This window comes from Propithecus coquereli, unplaced genomic scaffold (genome assembly GCF_000956105.1).
Source record: "Propithecus coquereli isolate 6110/MARCELLA unplaced genomic scaffold, Pcoq_1.0 Scaffold138, whole genome shotgun sequence".
In the NCBI taxonomy this organism is placed as follows: Eukaryota; Metazoa; Chordata; class Mammalia; order Primates; family Indriidae; genus Propithecus; species Propithecus coquereli.
This window is the reverse complement of record NW_012138080.1, coordinates 7,185,479-7,192,767: the sequence shown is the minus strand read 5'-3', so window position 1 is coordinate 7,192,767 and position 7,289 is coordinate 7,185,479.

The following is a 7,289-nucleotide window of genomic DNA, read 5'->3' as shown; positions in this document are numbered from 1 at the left end:
AATCAAGTTAATAGGAAAAGCCTAAAACTTTCCAAAGCTAAAAAGAGATTAGGAAGACAAACACATTTTCCTCCTTGTATGACAGTATTATGGATTTATGGTTCAGTATGAATTTGTCACTAATCGAGAACCCCATGTGGTGAAACTGAAGTGTCTGTCAAACAGTTCCCCTCAAGAGAATTCCACATTACCATAGTTCTCTATTTTAAAAAGTATGTATCACCCCATAAACATATACAACTATTATGTACCCATTATCATTAAAAATATTTTTTTTTAAAAACCTATTTCCTTCTTTCTTGGCCTTCTGTCCAGTTCTGGTTCACAGGGGGCAACATGAATGGTGTGAAATCCAAGAATGTTCTTCTAAATGCATCCCCATGAACAATGTGGTTAGTGAAAACTCTGCCTGGATCTTGGCTCCCGGCCTTGTCTTCGGTTAGGGAGCTGTTGCCAGGTTCCATGTTTGCATGAGCCTTCCTGGGAGTCTGCGGGGGGTGCTGCGAGGGGTTTCAGGTCTGTCTGCTCTGCCTCTAAGCTTGTCCTGGAGCCCTTGGAATTAATATTTGTGGCCTGATGCAAAATCCATCCCACGTTTTTTCCTCTTTTGTCAAGCCTGGGTAATAACTACCTCTGTCTCGTGCTTGCCATGCTCCATCAGTAACTATGGTTGCCTTTTGAGTGTCTTCCAAAAAAGCCCTTTCCCTGCCAAAAAAGAGAAAATTGATCCTGTCTGCCCAGCCCTAAAAGCTGACATTGTAGACTGTCACAAAACCATCCTGTGCGACGTGCAGCGAAGGAGAAAGGTCGAAGAAACACAGGGCCCCAGGGCTGTGGTCCCTTTGAGTCTACCCTCTGGGGCCAGGAAGTTGTGGTGTGGCTCCTGCGTGGTGTTTTTGAATGAATGTCTTTGCTTCCTCACTGGCTTGATGCAACAAGCAGAGAAGCCACTTTGAAAATGCCTCACCCCAACCAGGGCCCAGATATTTACATAGTGGCCTTTCATTCTACGAACAGAGTGTGCGCCTCTGCAAATATTTTAGGCCTCCCTGCGTGCTTGCGGGCCCCTAAGTGCCATTCACCAGCTTTTAAGTTTGTTTTGCAGGCAACAAGCCACTGAGAGGGAGGCCTGACTCAGAGCACAGGGGCCCTGCTGTCTGCTGCCGCCGCCTCCTGCCACTGCGGACTTGGCGGGGAAGGAAGCAGTGGGTTTTACAGCTGGTGTTTTTGGTTTAGAAAAGAGAGAGAGAAGAATTTTTTAAAAAATACCTTGCACATGTAAAATGACACTAAATGTAAGTATATATGCAGTATTTTGGGACGAGAGAAATTGCGTGTTTTGCATGATTCATCCTCCCTCTTGATGACAGGAAAGGAGGTTTGCACTCAGCCTCTGGTATTTTGGGAATTTATTCCAAATGCTCTGAAAAGAGAGAATGAGAAGGCCCAAGTTCCTCGCCCCTTCCTCAGAAGGAGGGTCATGTCTGGGCTGAATTATGGCAGTGTGGCATTTGCTTCCTCCCCTGTCTCTCATCTGACTGGTCAATTTTCTCATTTTTCTACCAAAAACTGGGTCAGCTGCTCCATGGGTGCAGGGGGAACAGGATGTGGGGCTGGGAGAAAGCCACGCTCTCCCAAGTCTGACTTGAGCCGAGAAATATGTGTTGGCAGAGCTGGATGGGAGGGCCCTGCCCAGTGCTGCCTCCCAGCAGGTGCATCAGCTTCCCAGGGCGGGGCGAGCATCCCCAAGGCTGGCGGCCGGCGGCCAGGAACACGCGATCTTTCTAGGATTCAGCCTTTGCAAGTTACCAAAACACTGTGAGCTGCTGCTTCAAGGCTGACACATACCTTGGCAGGGGTGACGAGACTTCTGCCCAGAGCTGGGAGTCCCAGAGGTCAGGCTGACCTCCAGGCTGCAGTTTGGCCTGGAGGAGGGGCCACACGGTGGGTGTGGTGGCCTGCAGAGCCACAAGAAGCAGGCCGACCTGGGGACCGAGTCTACAGTTAGGGCACAGGGGAAGAGTCCTACGGTAGCTTCCCCACTTCCCCAGGCCACTGACTGGCCCAAGGCCCCCCACATTGGTCCCCACATTCATTGTGAGAGGGGAGGACTTCCTCACTCCTTCCGTCACAGACAGATTGCAAGTTCACTGTTGAGATTAGGCTGCCCTCTGTTTAAGAGTGGATCATTATACCTCTGAAATTCAAAACTTCCCTCTTCCAAAGCAATGTTAGACTCAAGTTTGGCAAAGTACGGCACTGAGTCCAAAAGCTAAAACAATTACGTGTGCCATTAAGTTCTGTTTCTTGCCTTGGGAGACACTTTCAAGAATGTTTGCCTGAGATCACAGGCCTAAGGAGGAGGCCAGGAGTTCAAGACCAGCCTTGGGGATGCTCGCCCCACCCTGGGAAGCTGATGCACCTGCTGGGAGGCAGCACTGGGCAACATAGCGAGACCCCATCTCTACAATGTAAAAAGTAGCCAGGCATGGTGTCACACACCCCTGCAGTCCCAGCTACCCAGGATGTTGAGGCAGGAGGGTAGCTTTAAGCCCAGTAGTTAGAGGCTGCAGTGAGCTATAATAATGCCACTGCAAGCCTGCCTGGGCAACAGAGCAAGACCCCGCTCAAAAAAAATATATGTCTTTGCCTTTGCCTTAGAATAACTTACTAAACTTAAGCTCAACATTTTTGGGGGGATTTTTCTGTGTATATGTGTTTTATTTGACAGTAGGTGGTTGAGAAAAATAAAAATCCTCTGCAAATGAATTAGCAATTGGGTAGCACCTAAAAGCTAACATTGGTCCCCAGATCCACCATTCACAACCGTCCCCACAGACCTGTGGTCACTCACATGCTTAAAGCAGCCCATATTTGCCTGGCTCCCCCAGCCTGGGGGCCTGGCAGAGAAGCATCCTGCTCAGGATTATCCTGAGACCCCTCCCCCCATTCCCAGTCCCTTGAAGTTAGGTGTGGCCACGTGACTAACTCTGGCCAGTGGGCTACAAGTGACCTGGTTGAGACATTTAAGTGTCAGTATGTGACCCTCCTGCGTCCTCCCCAGCTCGCTTCCCCCAGGGCAATCATGGAGGCCATCCTGTTGAGGCAGCAAACCACAAGATGAAAGCAGATTGGGTCACTGAGTCGCTGCAGGGAGGACAGCTGATGAAGGGTGGCCCGAGTCAGGGAGTGAGTGAGTGAGTGAGTGAAAACTGAATCTTGGTGTTACGCCAGTATAATGCGAGGTTTGTTTGTTACTACCACAGACTATCCTGACTGATACAAAAATAGTAGCAGTTTATATAAGAAGCACCAACCTCATAAGACAGACAAAAAGCCAGCTTCATCCTAGGGAAGGATGGTGACAGGGCACTCCCCACTCCCCGCAGGGCAGGCATCGCTCATCACTCCTGCCCTTCTCCCCTGGGCACAGAAGAGGCCTCCTCCAGTCCTAGCGCCAACCACAGACGAGGCAAACCTCTGTTAAGCAGAACTGCTGGAGCCAAGTGAGGGAGACGCCATGCCAGCCCCACCCCACCGCCCTCACCACCATCGGTGTGGCCCTGGGCAAGCTACTTCAGCTCCGTGTACTTCAGTCTGTGCCTCCTTCAGTGACCCAGGCATGACGGTCTCCACCTGCACAGGCAGCAGGCTTGACAGATGACCTTTGCAGTCCCTGGTTGCCCTGGGGTACTGTGAGGAGATGGCAGCTGGAGAGAGGAACCCCTCCCATCCATATACTTGCTTGCATTTGGAAATGTCCCTGGGGTGTCCAGGTCTGTTACCGTCAAACCCAGAGGGTTGTACGTATGGGATATCCCAAAGCCGAGAGCCTGCATGGCCTCCTTGGTGCCATCCCCAATCCCCGGGTGATGCTACAAGTGAACTCTCTGTGCCAGTGACCTGGCAGGTGACCCCAACTGTCCCAGGATATCATCTTGCTCTTGTTATCAAAAGCACAATGTCTCTCACACACCTGTGAAGGGGCATTTGCCTGAAGATGCCCATTGCAGCATTGTTACTGATGCCAAAAATCTAGAAAGTCCTAAATGTCCCTAAGGAGTGGACTGGTTAAGCACCCGTTTATCTGTACTATGAACCACTATGCAGCCATTTAAAAAAGCAGGCAGTTCTCTTTGTTAGGCTTTGCCAAAGCCTTCCAAGAAGTGTTAAGAAAGCAAGCTGCAGATGGCATGGGCAGCACACGCCCATTCTGTGCACACGTGCGTAGATGTCTGTGTGTTCTCTCTAGTTGGAAGGCAGCACAAGGAAGCAGTACTGATGGTTGCAGGTCTGGTGGGACAGAGAGTTCATTTTCATTGTAAACTCTTTTGTACTTTTACATATGTGGATATATTCTGTATTTTTTTTAAGTTTTTATTCATCACAGAAGTAAAGAAAGAAAGCATAGGCTTTGGAATCCCAATCCTAGATTTCAAGCTGAGCTTTGCCACATCGTGACTGTGTGATCTTGGGCAAGCCTCAGTCTTTCATCTGTGAAATGGGGATAATGATAGTACTGCCTGGTGGGTTGTTGTAAAGATTAGATAAGACAAGGAGTAAGGGCTTAGCACAGGGCCTGGCACCCATTAAGCTGTTTTTGATAAAACCCAAAGCTCACTGTCCATTTGACCACAGGGCCCAGACATCTGACAGAATCATTAAGGCCATTCCTTGAAGAGCGAGTGTTGGTATTGCTTTTAATATTTTATCACCTGGCAGCGTCTCGTGGAAAACACTCATTTGTAGCCTCTTCCTGTGCCCTGCCCAGCCTGCTATTAACAGTCCCCAAAGCCTTCTTAAAAAGTGTGCTTCTCCTCGTGATTTCCCAAAACTCCTTCTCAACAGACAGGGTTGATGTATAGCTGGGTGAACATCCTTTTCTCCTTGAGCTTTTACGGAGGATGTGAGGGAAAGGGCTCTTCTTACCAAATGAGGGAAAAAAGACTCTCGAAGCCATTATGTGTCTGACACCAATTCAATTACCCCATCCGTGCCCTTTTCAGCTAAGCGCTTCCTAAACTTCATTAGTGCTGCAGCAGCGCTGCCAGCCGACATCGTACCCTTCACCGAGAGAGTGCTGTGCGCAGGAGAGGACAAACCTTGCGGCAGGTCACTGCGGCATTCCTGATTCCCGAACAAAGGTGACCTGAGTCCTCCTACCAGGCTGAGTGGAGGGTCCAGGTGAGGTTGCAGGGCCCAATCCGAAGCTGCCCCAGCCTGGCTCCCATCACCCAGAGTTTCAAGTTATCTTTTTAAAAAAATTTAAGACATAGGGTTGCATCCTCTCCTTTGGCTTGTTTCTCATAAGGAAAGTAGCACTAGAGTCTGTCCCACTGCCCCAGCAGAGCCAGCCTCCCCTGCCATAAATGCTGGTGCACGTGTTTGCTGGACTACAGGTTACAAGAGTTTAAGGAAAGGTGCCTTGCTCATGGGTGCAGCAGCCGCCAGCAGCTGAATGCTGATGGGTGGTGAGTAGACACTGGGGAGACTGATTTCTTAAGAACTATAGTCCCAGAACCAAGGGAAGGATCTTCGAAGGCCTGGTTGGTGTGGAGGATGGAGCTGCTTGCCTTTGAAAAGACCCTTCCCCTCCCAGCCACCTGTAATTGCTGGATTCTTACGCAGCCATGGGGGAAGGGAGAAGACCTGCCTCCCGGAATATGACTGAGCTCGAACTCCTTGCTGCTGCGGCGGTGGAAGTATGGAGTTCTCAGTAAGTATTTGCATCATGAATGAATGAGCCACCCCGAGGCCTTGCACGATCTTCAATTATGAAATGAAAATTAAATTGTTCTTCCTAAGCTCTGTATTTTCAAAGACAGGAAGTGGGTGCTCACCATGTAGAAAATCGTTTATCCCCATGACAAAGCAGAAGTCCTTCTGTACCTCATGTCATGCCCCTCCTCATCCCACCAATGGCTTCCCATCTCACTCTGAACAAAATCCACAGTTCTTACCACGACCTTCCAGACCTACCCGATCTGGTCCCCGCTGACTCTCCCACCTTGTCTGCTATCACTTCCCCCCACCCCCTTCATTCCCTTAAGCCACACTGGCCTCCACAACCTTTGAATTTGCTGTGTCCTCTGCCTGGAATGCTCAGCCCCAGAGATCTCTGCTTGGCTTTATCCCTTGCTCCCTCCAGGCCACTCCTCAAATGTCACCTCTTTAGAACAGCCTTCCCAGATCGCTTTGTCTGACACAGCTTCCCTTTATCTGCGTCCCCGCCCCACATTCTTTGTTCACTCTAGTTCCTCCTGAGTCTTTAGCTGACATATACATGGTAGGGTTATTTGCCTATAGTCTGTTTTCCCCAAATTTTACCTTATCTACTCCTGAATCCCCAGTGCCTACAACAAACAGTGCCTGGCACAAGAGTAGGAGCTCAAGAAATATTTGTTGAGTAAATGAGTGAATTTAACCTGCAAATACGACTGCCCAGGCCCTGGGTATCTTCTCCAAGTGAGATTTGGTTGGCCTGTAACAACGCATGGCATATAGCCGTGTTCATGTGCATCTGCACACAGAATAAGAAAGCTGGGAGGGGAGGGTGCTGGCGGTTATCTCTGTGCTGTGGGATTTGGGGTGATTGTTTTCTCTTGCTTTGCTTTGCTGTATTTTTCAATTTTATTTTTCCACACATTTTACCAAAAAAAAAAAGAGCTCATATAAGTGCCATCAAACCTGCAGCTCTCGTTCAGTTCCTTACTCGCTGTGTGACCTCAGACAAAGTATTTGACTTCTCAGGGCTCATCTCAAAGCTATCCCATTTTCTTCCTTCTCTGATTCTACAGGAACCATCTCTTTTCCACGTCTAGATTGCAAGCGGCTAGAGAGCAAGTGAGCCAGCGCCTGCTGCCTGCCTCCTCTCTCCCTGCGTGCCCACGAGGTGCCTTGCATGCTGCAGCATTGTTATTTTTTATTATTGCAGGTGCTAAATAAATCCTCAGTGACTGAGCCTGGAGCCAAACACATTTATTCCTGTCATCAGTCCAATTCTGTGCAGCTGGGATGGAGCCCAAGGCACTTGGAGACGCCATAAATCTGCTCTTTGGGCCCCACCCATTTCTCTACCAAGCAGATGTGGTAGCCGGGAGCCAAGGTTTGAGGAGCTCAGTGCTGGGCTGAGAGCAGGAAGGAGCTCCAGGCCCCATGAGTTGGAAGTCTTCAAGAAGGGCTGGCTGGCTTCCCCATGTCTCCCCTGCCCAGGAGGTCTGCGAGTAGGCTTTTAGCAGTGACTTCCCCAGAAGGAAGGGATAAAGCCCTGGCCAGGTACAGAGGCAGCG